Source organism: Phyllobates terribilis, unplaced genomic scaffold (genome assembly GCF_046119375.1).
Source record: "Phyllobates terribilis strain yellow unplaced genomic scaffold, ASM4611937v1 Scaffold_26__1_contigs__length_17865784, whole genome shotgun sequence".
In the NCBI taxonomy this organism is placed as follows: domain Eukaryota; kingdom Metazoa; phylum Chordata; class Amphibia; order Anura; family Dendrobatidae; genus Phyllobates; species Phyllobates terribilis.
The window spans coordinates 15,305,026-15,325,252 of record NW_027362786.1 but is presented as its reverse complement, the minus strand read 5'-3'; positions in this window follow the sequence as shown (position 1 = coordinate 15,325,252).

Below are 20,227 nucleotides of genomic sequence, written 5' to 3'. Positions count from 1 at the left end.
CTTCTTCTCCGAATAAGCTGTTTTCCAGATGTCCCAAACAATCGAACAGGGGATTCATCAGAGAAAATGACTTTGCCCCAGTCCTCAGCAGTCCACTCCCTGTACCTTTTGCAGAATATCAGTCGGTCCCTGATGTTTTTTCTGGAGAGAAGTGGCTTCTTTGCTGCCCTCCTTGAAACCAGCCCTTGCTCAAAGAGTCTCCGCCTCACAGTGCGTGCAGAAGCACTCACACCAGCCTGCTGCCAATCCTGAGCAAGCTCGGCACTGCTGGTAGTCCGATCCCGCAGCTGAAACAGTTTTAAGATACGGTCCTGGCACTTGCTGGTCTTTCTTGGGCGCCCTGGAGCCTTTTTGACAACAATGGAAGCTCTATCCTTGAAGTTCTTGATGATGCAATAGATTGTTGACTGAGGTGCAATCTTTGTAGCTGGGATACTCTTCCCTGTTAGGCCATTTTTGTGCAGTGCAATGATGGCTGCAAGTGTATCTTTAGAGATAACCATGGTTAACTGAAGAGAAACAATGATACTAAGAACCTGCCTCCTTTTAAAGTGTCCAGTGATGTCATTCTTACTTAATCATGACTGATTGATCGCCAGCCCTGTCCTCATCAACACCCACACCTGTGTTAATGGATCAATCACTAAAACGATGTTAGCTGCTCCTTTTAAGGCAGGACTGCAATGAAGATGAAATGTGTTCTGGGGGTTAAAGTTCATCTTCCGGGCAAATATTGACTTTGCAAGTACAATAATTGCTGTTAAGCTGATCACTCTTTGACATTCAGGAGTTTATGCAAATTGCCATTACAAAAAATGAAGCAGTAAACTTTGGAAAAATTACTATTTGTCTCATTCTCAATACTTTTGGCCATGTCTGCACATCTAGCATCTATTCCCTACCAGGAGACCATACATTCTAGCATCTACCACCTAAAAAGGACCCCAAACATTCTTGCATCTACCACCTACCAGGAGCCCATACATTCTAGCATTAATCACTTACCAGGAGCCCATGCATTCTAGCATCTGCCACCTACAAGGAGCCCATACATTCTAGCATCTATTCCCTACGAGGAGCCAATACATTCTAGCACCTATCCCCTGCCAGGAGCACACACATTCTAGCATCTACCCCCTACCAGAAGCCCATACATTCTAGCATCTACCACCTACCAGGAGTCCATACATTCTAGCATCTATTCCCGACCAGGAGCCCATACATTCTAGCATCTATCACCTACCAGGAGCCTATACTTTCTAGCATCTACCACCTAACAGGAACCCATACATTCTAGCATGTATTCCCTACCAGGAGCCCATACATTCTAGCATCTACCACCTACCAGGAGCCCATACATTCTAGCATTTACCACCTACCAGGAGCCCATACATTCTAGTATCTACCAACTACCAGGAGCCCATACATTCTAGCATCTACCACCTACCAGGAGCCCATACATTTCAGCATCTATTCCCTACCAGGAGCCCATACATTCTAGCACTTACCACCTACCAGGTGCCCATACATTCTAGCATCTACCACCTACCAGGAGCCCATACATTCTAGCATCTACCACCTACCAGGAGCCCATACATTCTAGCATCTACCACCTACCATGAGGCCACACATTCTAGCATCTATTCCTTACCAGGAGCCCATACATTCTAGCATCTACCGCCTACCAGGTTCCCATACATTCTAGCATCTACCACCTACCAGGAGTCCATACATTCTAGCATCTATCCCCTACCAGGAGCCCATATATTCTAGTATCTACCACCTACCAGTAGTCCATACATTCTAGCATCTACCACCTACCAGGAGCCCATACATTCTACCATCTACCACCTACCAGGAGCCCATACATTCTAGTATCTACCAACTACCAGGAGCCCAGACATTCTAGCATCTATTCCCTACCAGGAGGCCATACATTCTAGCATATACCAACTACCAGGAGCCCATACATTCTAGCATCTACCACCTACCAGGAGCCCATACATTCTAGAATCTACCACCTACCAGGAGCCCATACATTCTAGCATCTATTTATTACCAGGGGCCCATACATTCTAGCATCTACCACCTACCAGGAACCCATACATTTTAGCACCTACCAGGAGCCCATACATCCTAGCATCTATTCCCTACCAGGAGCCCATACATTCTAGCATCTACCACCTACCAGGAGCCCATACATTCTAGCATCTACCACCTACCAGGAGCCCATACATTCAAGCATCTACCACCTACCAGGAGCCCATACATTCTAGAATCAACCACCTACCAGGAGCCCATACATTGTAGCAATTACCACCTACCAGGACCCCAAACATTCTAGCATCTATTTAGAACCAGGAGCCCATACATTCTAGCATCTATCCCCTACCAGGAGCCCATACATTCTAGAATCAACCACCTACCAGGATCCCATACATTCTAGCATATATCCCCTACCAGGAGGCCATACATTCTAGCATCTACCCCCTACCAGAAGCCTATACATTCTAGCATCTACCACCTAACAGGAGACCATACATTCTAGCATCTACCACCTACCAGGAGTCCATACATTCTAGCATCTACTACCTACCAGGAGTCCATTCTTTCTACCATCTACCAGGAGCCCATACATTCTAGCATCTACCACCTACCAGGAACGCATACATTCTAGCATCTACCACCTACCAGGAGCCCATACATTTTAGCACCTATTCCCTACCAGTAGCCCATACATTCTAGCATCTAACACCTACCAGTAGCCCAAACATTCTTGCATCTACCACCTACCAGGAGCCCATACATTCTAGCATCTATTACCTACCAGGAGCACATACGTTCTAGCATCTACCACCTACCAGGAGACCATACATTCTAGCATCTACCACCTACCAGGAGCCCATACATTCTAGCATCTACCAACTACCAAGAGTCCATACATTCTAGCATCTATCTCCTACCAGAAGCCCATAAATTCTAGCATATACCACCTACCAGGAGCCCATACATTCTAGCATCTATCACCTACCAGGAGCCCATATATTCTAGCATCTATTCCCTACCAGGAGCCCATACATTCCAGCATCTCCCACCTACCAGGAGCCCATACATTCTAGCATCTATCCCCTACCAGGAGGCCATACATTCTAGCATCTACCACCTACCAGGAGCCCATACATTCTAGCCCCTACCACGTACCAGGAGCCCATACATTCTAGCATCTACCAATTACCAGGAGCAAATACATTCCAGCATCTACCACGTACCAGGAGCCCATACATACTAGCTTCTATTCCCTACCAGGAGCTTATACATTCTAGCATCTACCGCCTACAATGAGCCCATACATTCTAGCATCTACCACCTACCAGGAGCTCATACATTCTAGAATCTACCACCTACCAAGAGCCCATACATTCTAGCATCTACCACCTACCAGGAGCCAATACATTCTAGCATCTACCACCTATCAGGAGCCCTTACATTCTAGCATTTACCACCTACCAGGAGCTCATACATTCTAGCATCTACCACCTACCAGGAGCTCATACATTCTAGCATCTACCACCTACCAGGAGCCCATACATTCTAGCATCTATTCCCTACCAGGAGCTCATACATTCTAGCATCTACCACATACCAGGAGCCCATACATTCTAGAATCTATTCCCTACCAGGAACCCATACATTCTAGCGTCTACCACCTACCAGGAGCCCATACATTCTAGCATCTATCACTTACCAGGAGCACATACATTCTAGCATCTATCACCTACCAGGAGCCCATACATTCTAGCATCTACTACCTACCAGGAGCCCATACATTCTAGCATCTACTACCTACCAGGAGCCCATACATTCTAGCATCTACCACCTACCAGGAACGCATACATTCTAGCATCTACCACCTACCAGGAGCCCATACATTTTAGCACCTATTCCCTACCAGTAGCCCATACATTCTAGCATCTACCACCTACCAGGAGCCCATACATTATAGCATCTACCACCTACCAGGAGCCCATACATTCTAGCATCTACCACCTACCAGGAGCCCATACATTCTAGCATCTATCCTCCTACCAGGAGCCCATACATTCTAGCATCTACCACCTGCCAGGAGCCCATACATTCTAGCATCTACTACCTATCAGGAGCCCATACATTCTAGCATCTATTCCCTACCAGGAGCCCATACATTCTAGCATCTACCACCCACCAGGAGTCCATACATTCTACCATCTACCACCTACCAGGAGCCCATACATTCTAGCATCTACCACTCACCAGGAGCCCATAAATTCTAGCATGTATGCCCAACGAGGAGCCCATACATTCTAGCATCTAACCCCTTGCAGGAGCCCATACACTCTAGCATCTGCCACCTACCAGGAGCCCATACATTATAGCATATACTACCTATCAGGAGCCCATACATTCTAGCATCTATTCCCTACCAGGAGCCAAAACATTTTAGCATCTAGCACCTACCAAGATACCATACATTCTAGCATCTATCACCTACCAGGAGCCCATACAGTCTAGCCTCGACCACCTACCAAGAGCCCATACATTCTAGCTTCTACCACCTACCAGGAGCCCATACATTCTACCATCTACCACCTACCAGGAGCCCATACATTCTAGCATCTACCACTCACCAGGAGCCCATAAATTCTAGCATGTATGCCCAACGAGGAGCCCATACATTCTAGCATCTAACCCCTTGCAGGAGCCCATACACTCTAGCATCTGCCACCTACCAGGAGCCCATACATTATAGCATCTACCACCTACCAGGAGCCCATACATTCTAGCATCTACCACCTACCAGGAGCCTATGAATTCTAGCATCTACCACCTACCAGGTGCCCATACATTCTAGCATCTACCACCTACCAGGAGCTCATACATTCTAGCATCTACCACATACCAAGGGCCCATACATTCTAGCATCTATCCCCTACCAGGAGCCCATACATGCTATCATCTATCCCCTACCAGGAGCCCATAGATTGTTGCATCTACCCCCTACCAGAAGCCCATACATTCTAGCATCTACACCCTACCAGAAGCCCATACATTCTAGCATCTACCATTTACCAGGAGCCCATACATTCTAGCATCTACCACCTACCAGGAGTCCATACATTCTAGAATCTACCACCTACCAGGAGCCCATATATTCTATCATCTACAACCTACCAGGAGCCCATACATTCTAGCATCTACCACCTACCATGAGCCCATACATTGCAGCATTTACCACCTACCAGGAGCCCAAACATTCTAGTATCTACCACCTACCAGGAGCCCATACATTCTACCATCTACCACCTACCAGGAGCCCATACATTCTAGCATCTACCACCTACCAGGAGCCCATACATTCTAGCATATATCCCCTACCAGGAGGCCATACATTCTAGCATCTTCCCCCTACCAGAAGCCTATACATTCTAGCATCTACCACCTACCAGGAGCCCATATATTCTAGAATCTATTCCCTACCAGGAGCCCATACATTCTAGCATCTACCACCTACCAGGAGCCCATACATTCTAGCATCTACCACTTACCAGGAGCCCATACATTCTAGCATCTATTCCCTACCAGGAGCACATACATTCTAGCATCTCTTCCCTACCAGGAGCCAAAACATTTTTGCATCAACCACCTACCAAGATACCACACATTCTAGCATCTATCACCTACCAGGAGCCCATACAGTCTAGCCTCTACCACCTACAGGAGCCCATACATTCTAGCTTCTACCACCTACCAGGAGCCCATACATTCTACCATCTACCACCTACCAGGAGCCCATACATTCTAGCATCTACCACTCACCAGGAGCCCATAAATTCTAGCATGTATGCCCAACGAGGAGCCCATACATTCTAGCATTAAACCACTTCCAGGAGCCCATACACTCTAGCATCTGCCACCTACCAGGAGCCCATACATTATAGCATCTACCATCTACCAGGAGCCCATACATTGTAGCATCTACCACCTACCAGGAGCCCATACATTCTAGCATCTATCCTCCTACCAGGAGCCCATACATTCTAGCATTTACCACCTACCAGGAGCCCATACATTCTAGCATCTACCACTTACCAGGAGCCCATACATTCTAGCATCTATTCCCTACCAGGAGCACATACATTCTAGCATCTATTCCCTACCAGGAGCCAAAACATTTTAGCATCTAGCACCTACCAAGATACCATACATTCTAGCATCTATCACCTACCAGGAGCCCATACAGTCTAGCCTCGACCACCTACCAGGAGCCCATACATTCTAGCTTCTACCAGCTACCAGGAGCCCATACATTCTACAATCTACCACCTACCAGGAGCCCATACATTCTAGAATCTACCACTCACCAGGAGCCCATAAATTCTAGCATGTATGCCCAACGAGGAGCCCATACATTCTAGCATCTAACCCCTTCCAGGAGCCCATACACTCTAGCATCTGCCACCTACCAGGAGCCCATACATTATAGCATCTACCACCTACCAGGAGCCCATACATTCTAGCATCTACCACCTACCAGGAGCCCATACATTCTAGCATCTATCCTCCTACCAGGAGCCCATACATTCTAGCATCTATTCCCTACCAGGAGCCAATACATACTAGCATCTACCACCTACCAGGAGCCCATACATTCTAGCATCTACCACCTACCAGGAGCCCATGAATTCTAGCATCTACCACCTACCAGGTGCCCATACATTCTAGCATCTACCACCTACCAGGAGCTCATACATTCCAGCATCTACCACATACCAAGAGCCCATACATTCTAGCATCTATGCCCTACCAGGAGCCCATACATGCTGTCATCTATCCCCTACCAGGAGCCCATAGATTGTAGCATCTAACCCCTACCAGAAGCCCATACATTCTAGCATCTACACCCTACCAGAAGCCCATACATTCTAGCATCTACCATTTACCAGGAGCCCATACATTCTAGCATCTACCACCTACCAGGAGTCCATACATTCTAGCATCTACCACCTACCAGGAGCCCATATATTCTATCATCTACAACCTACCAGGAGCCCATACATTCTAGCATCTACCACCTACCATGAGCCCATACATTGCAGCATCTACCACCTACCAGGAGCCCAAGCATTGTAGTATCTACCACCTACCAGGAGCCCATACATTCTACCATCTACCACCTACCAGGAGCCCATACATTCTAGCATCTACCACCTATCAGGAGCCCATACATTCTAGCATATATCCCCTACCAGGAGGCCATACATTCTAGCATCTACCCCCTACCAGAAGCCTATACATTCTAGCATCTACCACCTACCAGGAGCCCATATATTCTAGCATCTGTTCCCTACCAGGAGCCCATACATTCTAGCATCTACCACCTTCCAGGAGCCCATACATTCTAGCATCTACCACTTACCAGGAGCCCATACATTCTAGCATCTATTCCCTACCAGGGGCACATTCATTCTAACATCTCTTCTCTACCAGGAGCCAAAACATTTTTGCATCAACCACCTACCAAGATACCACACATTCTAGCATCTATCACCTACCAGGAGACCATACAGTCTAGCCTCTACCACCTACAGGAGCCCATACATTCTAGCTTCTACCACCTACCAGGAGCCCATACATTCTACCATCTACCACCTACCAGGAGCCCATACATTCTAGCATCTACCACTCACCAGGAGCCCATAAATTCTAGCATGTATGCCCAACGAGGAGCCCATACATTCTAGCATTAAAACACTTCCAGGAGCCCATACACTCTAGCATCTGCCACCTACCAGGAGCCCAAACATTATAGCATCTACCATCTACCAGGAGCCCATACATTGTAGCATCTACCACCTACCAGGAGCCCATACATTCTAGCATCTATCCTCCTACCAGGAGCCCATACATTCTAGCATCTATTCCCTACCAGGAGCCAATACATACTAGCATCTACCACCTACCAGGAGCCCATACATTCTAGCATCTACCACCTACCAGGAGCCCATGAATTCTAGCATCTACCACCTACCAGGAGTCCATACATTCTAGCATCTACCACCTACCAGGAGCTCATACATTCTAGCATCTACCACCTACCAGGAGCCCATGAATTCTAGCATATACCAACTACCAGGAGCCCATACATTCTAGCATCTATTCCCTACAATGAGGCCATACATTCTATCATCTATCCCCTATCAGTAGCCCATACATTCTAGCATCTGCCCCCTACCAGAAGCCCATACATTCTAGCATCTACCACCTATGAGGAGCCCACACATTTTAGCATCTAATCCCTACCAGGAGCCCATACATTCTAGCATCTACCACCTACCAGGAGATCATACATTCTAGTATCTACAACCTACCAGGACATGATATACATTCTAGAATCTATTCCCTACCAGGAGCCCATACATTCTAGCATCTAACACGTACCAGGAGCCCATACATTCTAGCATTTACCACCTACCAGGAGCCCATACATTCTAGCATCTACCACCTACCAGGAGCCCTTACATTTTAGCATCTACCACCTACCAGGAGAACATACATTCTAGCATCTATTACCTACCAGGAGCCCACACATTCTAGCATCTCCCCCCTACCAGGAGCCCATACATTCTAGCAGCTACCACCTACTAGGAGCTCATACATTCTAGCATCTATTCCCGACCAGGAGCCCATACATTCTAGTATATACAACCTGCCAGGAGCTCAAACATTCTAGCATCTACCACCTACCAGGAGCCCATACGTTCTAGCATCTATTCCCTACCAGGAGCCCATACATTCTAGCATCTAGCACCTACCTGTAGCCCGTACATTCTAGCTTCTACCACCTACCAGGAGCCTATACGTTCTAGCATCTATTCCCTACCAGGAGCCCATACATTCTAGCATCTATCCTCTACCAGGAAACCATACATTCTAGCATCTACCCCCTACCAGAAGTCCAAACATTCTAGCATCTACCACCAACCAGGAGCCCATACATTCTAGCATCTATTCCCTACCAGGAGCCCATACATTCTAGCATCTACCACCTACCAGGAGCACATACATTCTAGCATCTACTACCTAACAGGAGCCCATACATTCTTTGATCTATTCTCTACCAGGGGCCCATACATTCTAGCATCTATTCCCTACCAGGAGCCCAAACAATCTAGCATCTACCACCTACCAGGAGCCCATACATTCTAGCATCTACCACCTACCAGGAGCCCATACATTCTAGCATCTACCACCTACCAGGAGCCCATACATTCTAGCATCTATTACCTACCAGGAGCCCATACATTCTAGCATCTACCACCTACCAGGTGCCCATACATTCTAGCATCTATTCCTTACCAGGAGCCCATACATTCTAGCATCTACCACCTACCAGGAGCCCATACATTCTAGCATCTACCACCTACCAGGAGCCCATATATTCTAGCATCTACCACCTACCAGGAGCCCATACATTCTACCACCTACCACCTACCAGGAGCCCATACATTCTAGCATCTACCACCGACCAGTAGCCCATACATTCTAGCATCTATCCCCTACCAGGAGCCCATACATTCTAGCATCTACCACCTACCAGGAGCCCATACATTCTAGCATCTATCCCCTACTAGGAGCCCATACTCTCTAGCATCTACCACCTAGCAGGAGCCCATACATTCTAGCATTAATCCCCAGCAGGAGCCCATAGATACTACCATCTACCACCTATCAGGAGCCCATACATTCTAGCATCTACCACCTACCAGGAACCCATACATTCTAGCATCTACCACCTACCGGGAGCCCATACATTCTAGCATCTACCACCTACCAGGAGCCCATATATTCTAGCACCTATTCCCTACCAGGAGCCCATACATTCTAGCATCTACCACCTACCAGGAGCCCATACATTCTAGCATCTACCACTTACCAGGAGCCCATACATTCTAGCATCTATTCCCTACCAGGAGCACATACATTCTAGCATCTATTCCCTACCAGGAGCCAAAACATTTTAGCATCTAGCACCTACCAAGATACCATACATTCTAGCATCTATCACCTACCAGGAGCCCATACATTCTAGCATCTATCCCCTACTAGGAGCCCATTCTCTCTAGCATCTACCACCTAGCAGGAGCCCATACATTCTAGCATTAATCCCCAGCAGGAGCCCATAGATACTACCATCTACCACCTATCAGGAGCCCATACATTTTAGCATCTACCACCTACCAGGAACCCATACATTCTAGCATCTACCACCTACCGGGAGCCCATACATTCTAGCATCTACCACCTACCAGGAGCCCATATATTCTAGCACCTATTCCCTACCAGGAGCCCATATATTCTAGCATCTACCACCTACCAGGAGCCCATACATTCTAGCATCTACCACTTACCAGGAGCCCATACATTCTAGCATCTATTCCCTACCAGGAGCACATACATTCTAGCATCTATTCCCTACCAGGAGTCAAAACATTTTAGCATCTAGCACCTACCAAGATACCATACATTCTAGCATCTATCACCTACCAGGAGCCCATACAGTCTAGCCTCGACCACCTACCAGGAGCCCACACATTCTAGCTTCTACCACCTACCAGGAGCCCATACATTCTACCATCTACCACCTACCAGGAGCCCATACATTCTAGCATCTACCACTCACCAGGAGCCCATAAATTCTAGCATGTATGCCCAACGAGGAGCCCATACATTCTAGCATCTAGCCCCTTCCAGGAGCCCATACACTCTAGCATCTGCCACCTAAAGGAGCCCATACATTATAGCATCTACCACCTACCAGGAGCCCATACATTCTAGCATCTACCACCTACCAGGAGCCCATACATTCTAGCATCTATCCTCCTACCAGGAGCCCATACATTCTAGCATCTATTCCCTACCAGGAGCCAATACATACTAGCATCTACCACCTACCAGGAGCCCATACATTCTAGCATCTACCACCTACCAGGAGCCCATGAATTCTAGCATCTACCACATACCAGGTGCCCATACATTCTAGCATCTACCACCTACCAGGAGCTCATACATTCTAGCATCTACCACATACCAAGAGCCCATACATTCTAGCATCTATCCCCTACCAGGAGCCCATACATGCTATCATCTATCCCCTACCAGGAGCCCATAGATTGTAGCATCTACCCCCTACCAGAAGCCCATACATTCTAGCATCTACACCCTACCAGAAGCCAATACATTCTAGCATCTACCATTTACCAGGAGCACATACATTCTAGCATCTACCACCTACCAGGAGTCCATACATTCTAGCATCTACCACCTACCAGGAGCCCATATATTCTATCATCTACAACCTACCAGGAGCCCATACATTCTAGCATCTACCACCTACCATGAGCCCATACATTGCAGCATCTACCACCTACCAGGAGCCCAAACATTCTAGTATCTACCACCTACCAGGAGCCCATACATTCTACCATCTACCACCTACCAGGAGCCCATACATTCTAGCATCTACCGCCTACCAGGAGCCCATACATTCTAGCATATATTCCCTACCAGGAGGCCATACATTCTAGCATCTACCCCCTACCAGAAGCCTATACATTCTAGCATCTACCACCTACCAGGAGCCCATATATTCTAGCATCTATTCCCTACCAGGAGCCCATACATTCTAGCATCTACCACTTACCAGGAGCCCATGCATTCTAGCATCTACCACCTACCAGGAGCCCATACATTCTAGAATATACCACCTACCAGGAGCCCATACATTCTAGCATCTATCCCCTATCAGGAGCCCATACATTCTAGCATCTACCACCTACCAGGAGACCATACATTCTAGCATCTACCACCTACCAGGAGACCATACAATCTAGCATCTACCACCTACAAGGAGCCCATACATTCTAGCATCTACCACCTACCAGGAGCCCATACATTCTAGCAATTACCACCTTCCAGGAGCCCATACATTCTAGCATCTATTCCCCACCAGGAGCCCATACAATCTAGCATCTACCACCTACAAGGAGCCCATACATTCTAGCATATATTCCCTACCAGCAGCCGATAAATTCTAGCCTCTATTCCCTACCAGGAGCCCATACATTCTAGCATCTACCACCTACCAGGAGCCCATACATTCTAGCATCTACCACCTACCAGGAGCCTATACATTCTAGCATCTGCCACCTACAAAGAGTCCATGCATTCTAGCATCTACCACCTACCAGGAGCCCATACATTCTAGCATCAATCCCTTACCAGGAGCCCATACATTCCAGCATCTATTCCCTACCAGGAGCCCATACATTCTTGCATCTACCACCTACCAGGATCCCATACATTCTAGCATGTATTCCCTACCAGGAGCTCATACATTCTATTATCTACCAACTACCAGGAGCCCATACATTCAAGCATCTACCACCTACCAGGAGCCCATACATTCAAGCATCTACCACGTACCAGGATCCCGTACATTCTAGCATCTACCACCTACCAGGAGCCCATACATTCTAGCATCTACCACCTACCAGGATCCCATACATTCTAGCATCTCTTCCCTACCAGGAGATCATACATTCTAGCATCTACCACCTACCAGGAGCCCATACATTCAAGAATCTACCACCTACCAGGAGCCCATACATTAAAGCATCTACCATCTACCAGGAGCCCAAACATTCTAGTATCTACCGCCTACCAGCAGCCCATACATTCTAGCATCTGCCACCTACCAGGAGCCCATGCATTCGCGCATTTACCACCTACCAGGAGCCCATACATTCTAGCTTCTATCCCTTACCAGGAGCCCATACATTCAAGCATCTATTCCCTTCCAAGAGCCTATACATTCTAGCATCTACCACCAGCAGGATCCCATACATTCTAGCATCTACCACCTACCAGGAGCCCATACATTCTAGCATCTGTTCCCTACCAGGAGCTCATACATTCTAGTATCTACCCCCTACCAGGAGCCAATACATTCTAGCATCTACCACCTACCAGGAGCCCATACATTCTAGCATCTACCACTTACCAGGAGCCCATACATTCTAGCATCTTCCACCTACCAGGAGCCCATACATTCTAGCATCTACCACCTACCAAGTGCCGATGTATTCTAGCATCTACCACCTACAAGGAGCCCATACATTCCAGCATCTATTCCCTACCAGGAGCCCATACATTCTAGCATCTACCACCTACCAGGAACCCATACATTCTAGCATCTGTTCCCTACCAGGAGCTCATACATTCTAGCATCTACCACCTACCAGGACCCCATACATTCTAGCATCTACCACCTACCAGGAGCCCATACATTTTACATCTATTCCCTACCAGGAGCCCATACATTCTTTCATCTATCCCCTAGAAGGAGCCCATACCTTCTAGCATCTATCCCCTACCAGGAGCCCATACATTCTAGCATCTACCACCTACCAGAAGCCCATACATTCTAGCATCTACCACCTACAAGGAGCCCATACATTTTAGCATCTATTTTCAACTAGGAGCACATACATTCTAGCATCTACCACCTACCAGGAGCCCAGACATTCTAGCATCTACCACATACCAGGAGCCCATACATTCTAGCACCTACCACCTACCAGGAGCCCATACATTCTAGCATCTACCACCTACCAGGAGCCCATACATTCTAGCATCTATTCCCTACCAGGAGCCCATACATTCTAGCATCTACAACCTACCAGTAGCCCATACATTCTAGCATCAAACAACTACCAGGAGCCCATACATTCTAGCATCTATCCCCTACCAGGAGCCCATACATTCTAGCATCTACTACCTACCAGGAGCACAAACATTCTAGCATCTATTCCCCACCAGGAGCCCATACATTCTAGTATCTACCACCTACCAGGAGCCCATACATTCTAGTATCTACCAACTACCAGGAGCCCATACATTCTAGTACCTACCACCTACCTGGAGCCCATACATTCTAGCATCTACCACCTACCTGGAGCCCATATATTCTAGCATCTACCACCTACCAGAAGACCAAATAATCAATCATCTACCATCTATCAGGAGCCCATACATTCTACCATCTACCACCTATAAGGAGCCCATACATTCTAGCATCTATCCCCTACCAGGAGCACATGCATTCTAGCATCTACCACCTACCAGGAGCCCATGCATTCTAGAATCTACCACCTACCAGGAGCCCATACATTCTAGCATCTATCCCCTCTCAGGAGCCCATACATTCTAGCATCTACCACCTACCAGGAGACCATACATTCTAGCATCTAACACCTACCAGGAGCCCATACATTCTAGCATCTATTCCCCACCAGGAGCCCATACAATCTAGCATCTACCACCTACAAGGAGCCCATACATTCTAGCATTTACCACCTCCCAGGAGCCCATACATTCTAGCATCTACCACCTACCAGGAGCCCATACATTCTAGCAATTACCACCTACCAGGAGCCCATACATTCTAGCATCTATTCCCCACCAGGAGCCCATACAATCTAGCATCTACCACCTACAAGGAGCCCATACATTCTAGCATATATTCCCTACCAGCAGCCGATAAATTCTAGCATCTATTCCCTACCAGGAGCCCATACATTCTAACATCTACCACCTGCCAGGAGCCCATACATTCTAGCATCTATTCCCTAACAGAAGCCCATACATTCTAGCATCTACCACCTACCAGGAGCCCATACATTCTAGCATCTACCACCTACCAGGAGCCTATACATTTTAGCATCTGCCACCTACAAAGAGTCCATGCATTCTAGCATTTACCACCTACCAGGAGCCCCATACATTCTAGCATCAATCCCTTACCAGGAGCCCATACATTCCAGCATCTATTCCCTACCAGGAGCCCATACATTCTTGCATCTACCACCTACCAGGATCACATACATTCTAGCATCCACCACCTACCAGGAGCCCATACATTCCAGCATCTACCAACTACCAGGATCCCATACATTCTAGCATGTATTCCCTACCAGGAGCTCATACACTCTAGCATCTACCACCTACCAGGAGCCCATACATTCAAGCATCTACCACCTACCAGGAGCCCATACATTCAAGCATCTACCACGTACAAGGATCCCGTACATTCTAGCATCTACCACCTATCAGGAGCCCATACATTTTAGCATCTATCACCTACCAGGATCCCATACATTCTAGCATCTCTTCCCTACCAGGAGATCATACATTCTAGCATCTACCACCTACCAGGAGCCCATACATTCAAGAATCTACCACCTACCAGGAGCCCATACATTAAAGCATCTACCACCTACCAGGAGCCCAAACATTCTAGCATCTACCGCCTACCAGGAGCCCATACATTCTAGCATCTGCCACCTACCAGGAGCCCATGCATTCGCGCATCTACCACCTACCATGAGCCCATGCATTCTAGCTTCTATCCCTTACCAGGAGCCCATACATTCAAGCATCTATTCCCTTCCAAGAGCCTATACATTCTAGCATCTACCACCAGCAGGATCCCATACATTCTAGCATTTACCACCTACCAGGAGCCCATACATTCTAGCATCTTTTCCCTACCAGGAGCTCATACATTCTAGCATCTACCCCCTACCAGGAGCCAATACATTCTAGCATCTACCACCTACCAGTAGCCCATACATTCAAGCATCTACCACTTACCAGGAGCCCATACATTCTAGCATCTTCCACCTACCAGGAGCCCATACATTCTAGCATCTACCACCTACCAAGTGCCCATGTATTCTAGCATCTACCACCTACAAGGAGCCCATACATTCTAGCATCTATCCGTTACCAGGAGACCATACATTCCAGCATCTATTCCCTACCAGGAGCCCATACATTCTAGCATCTACCACCTACCAGGAACCCATACATTCTAGCATCTGTTCCCTACCAGGAGCTCATACATTCTAGCATCTACCACCTACCAGGAGCCCATACATGCTAGCATCTACCACATACCAGGAGCCCATACATTCTAGCACCTACCACCTACCAGGAGCCCATACATTTTACATCTATTCCCTACCAGGAGCCCATACATTCTATCATCTATCCCCTAGAAGGAGCCCATACCTTCTAGCATCTATCCCCTACCAGGAGCCCATACATTCTAGCATCAAACCCCTACCAGGTGCCCATACATTCTAGCTTCTACCACAAACCTGTTAGAAAAAACCTAACAGGAGAGTTCTATCTTGCTGGTCACATGACCTTTTTTGCCTATTTAATCCTGCTCCGCCCTCCTGGCCTTGCTGGAATTCATTGTAATTTCAACTCTTAAGTTAGCCTGGTGCTTAGTTACCTTTCTCAGTCAGTTTTTGCTAGGTCTTCGGACCTTTATGTTCTATGTTGTGTGTTTGTCTTTTTCTGCTACAATTTCTGCTAGGAGGTGTCCAACTTTATCCCAGTCCGTAGTTCTTGTAGGGATCCCTCCCTTGCATCTATAGGTCTGCGTACAGACTAGCCGAGGACTTTAGCGGGTCTGATCGCAGGATCAGGTTCCCCGTTACATCGTAGGGATTTAGCTTAGTTCTATTGTAGGGACAGATTTCCTGTCTTTCCTTAGTGCTTGTAGCAGATCATAACACAAACTGGAGCCCATACTTTCTAGCATCTACCACCTACCAGGAACCCATACATTCTAGAATCTACCAACTACCAAGAGACCATACATTCTAGCATCTATTCCCTACCTGGAGCCCATACATTCTAGCATCTACCACCTAACAGGAGCCCATACATTCTAGCATCTACCACCTATCAGGAGCCCATACATTCTAGCATCTACCACCTACCAGGAGCCCATACATTCTTGCATCTATCACCTACCAGGCGCCCATACATTCTAGCATCTACCACCTACCAGGAGCCCATAGATTCTAGCATTTATTCCCTACCAGGAGCCCATACATTCTAGCATCTACCACCTACCAGGAGCCCATACATTCTAGCATCTACCACCTACCAGGAGCCCATACATTCTTGCATCTATCACCTACCATGCGCCCATACATTCTAGCATCTACCACCTACCAGGAGCCCATAGATTCTAGCATTTATTCCCCACCAGGAGCCCATACATTCTAGCATCTACCACCTACCAGGAGCCCATACATTCTAGCATCTACCACCTACCAGGAGCCCATACATTCTAGCATCTACCACCTACCAGGAGCCCATACATTCTAGCATCTACCACCTACCAGGAGCCCAGACATTCTAGCATCTACCACCTACCAGGAGCCCAGACATTCTAGTTTCTACCACCTACCAGGAGCCCATACATTCTAGCCTCTACCACCTACCAGGAGCCCATATATTCTAGCATCTACCACCTACCAGGAGCCCATACATTCTAGAATCTACAACCTACCAGGAACCCATACATTCTAGCATCAATCCCCTACCAGGTGCCCATACATTCTAACATCTACCACCTACCAGAAGCCCATACATTCTAGCATCTACCACCTACCAGGAGCCCATACATTCTAGCATCTACCACCTACCAGGAGCCCAGACATACTAGCATCTACCACATACCAGGAGCCCATACATTCTAGCACCTACCACCTACCAGGAGCCCATACATTCTAGCATCTACCACCTACCAGGAGCCCATACATTCTAGCATCTATTCCCTACCAGGAGCCCATACATTCTAGCATCTACAACCTACCAGGAGCCCATACATTCTAGCATCAATCCCCTACCAGGTGCCCATACATTCTAGCATCTACCACCTACCACAAGCCCATACATTCTAGCATCTACCACCTACCAGGAGCCCATACTTTCTAGCATCTACCACCTACCAGGAGCCCATGCATTCTAGCCCTACCACCTACCTGGAGCCCATACATTCTAGCATCTACCACCTACCAGGAGCCCATACTTTCTAGTATCTACCACCTACCAGGAGCCCATACATTCTTGCATCTACCACCTACCAGGGGCCCATACATTCTAGCATCTATCCCCTACGAGGAGCCCATACATTCTAGCATCTACCAACTTACCAGGAGCCCATACATTCTAGAATCTATCCCCTACCAGCAGACCATACATTCTAGCATCTACCACCTTCCAGGAGCCCATACATTCTAGAATCTACCTCCTACCTGGAGCCCAAACATTCAAGCATCTACCACCTACCAGGAGCCCATACATTCTAGCATCTATTCCCTACCAGAAGCCCATACATTCTAGCATCTATTCCCCACAAGGCACCATATATTCTAGTATCTACCACCTACCAGGAGCCCATACATTCTAGTATCTACGATCTACCAGGAGCCCATACATTCCAGAATCTACAACCTACCAGGAGCGCATACATTCTAGCATCTCTCACCTACCAGGAGCCCATATATTCTAGCATCTACCACCTACCAGGAGCCCATACATTCTAGCATCTATTCCCTACCAGGAGCCCATACATTCTATCATCTACCACCTACCAGGAGCACATACATTCAAGCATCTATTTCCCACCAGGAGCCCATACACTCTAGTATCTACCACCAACCAGGGGCCCATACATTCTAGCATCTATTCCCTACCAGGAGCGCGTAAATTCTATCATCTACAACCTACCAGTAGCCCATACATTCTAGCATCTACCACCTACCAGGAGTCCATACATTCTAGCATCTATTCCCTACCAGGAGCCCATACATTCTAGCATCTACCACCTACCAGGAGCCCATACATTCTAGCATCTACCACCTACCAGGAGCCCATGCATTCTAGCATCTACCACCTACCAGGAGCCCATTCATTCTAGCATCTATCATCTACCAGAAGCCCATACATTCTAGCATCTATTCTCTACCAGGAGCTCATACATTCTAGTATCTACAACCTACCAGGAGCCCATACATTCTAGCATCTACCACCTACCAGGAGCCCATTCATTCTAGCATCTATCATCTACCAGGAGCCCATACATTCTAGCATCTATTCCCTACCAGGAGCCAATACATTCTAGCATCTACCACCTACCAAGAACACATACATTCTAGCATCTATTCCCCACCAGGAGCCCATACATTCTAGTATCTACCACCTACCAGGAGCCCATACATTCTAGCATCTACCACCTACCAGGAGCCCATACATTCTAGCATCTATTCCCCGCCAGGAGCCCATACATTCTAGTATCTACCACCTACCAGGAGCCCATACATTCTAGCATCTCTCACCTACCAGGAGCCCATATATTCTAGCATCTACCACCTACCAGGAGCCCATACATTCTAGCATCTATTCCCTACCAGGAGCCCATACATTCTATCATCTACCACCTACCAGGAGCACATACATTCAAGCATCTATTTCCCACCAGGAGCCCATACACTCTAGTATCTACCACCAACCAGGGGCCATACATTCTAGAATCTATTCCCTACCAGGAGCCCATACATTTTAGCATCTACCACCTACCAGGAGCCCAAACTTTCAAGCATCTACCACCTACCAGGAGCCCATACATTCTAGCATCTATCCCCTACCAGGAGCCCATACATTCTAGCATCTACCACCTACCAGGAGCCCATACATTCTAGCATCTACCACCTACCAGGAGCCCATACATTCTATCATCTACCACCTACTAGGAGCCTATACATTCTAGCATCTATTCCCTACCAGGAGCGCGTAAATTCTATCATCTACAACCTACCAGTAGCCCATACATTCTAGCATCTACCACCTACCAGGAGCCCATACATTCTAGCATCTATTCCCTACCAGGAGCCCATACATTCTAGCATCTACCACCTACCAGGAGCCCATACATTCTAGCATCTACCACCTACCAGGAGCCCATGCATTCTAGCATCTACCACCTACCAGGAGCCCATTCATTCTAGCATCTATCATCTACCAGAAGCCCATACATTCTAGCATCTATTCCCTACCAGGAGCTCATACATTCTAGTATCTACAACCTACCAGGAGCCCATACATTCTAGCATCTACCACCTACCAGGAGCCCATACATTCTAGCATCTCTCACCTACCAGGAGCCCATATATTCTAGCATCTGCCACATACCAGGAGCCGATACATTCTGGCATTTATTCCCCACCAGGAGCCCATACATTCTAGTATCTACCACCTACCAGGAGCC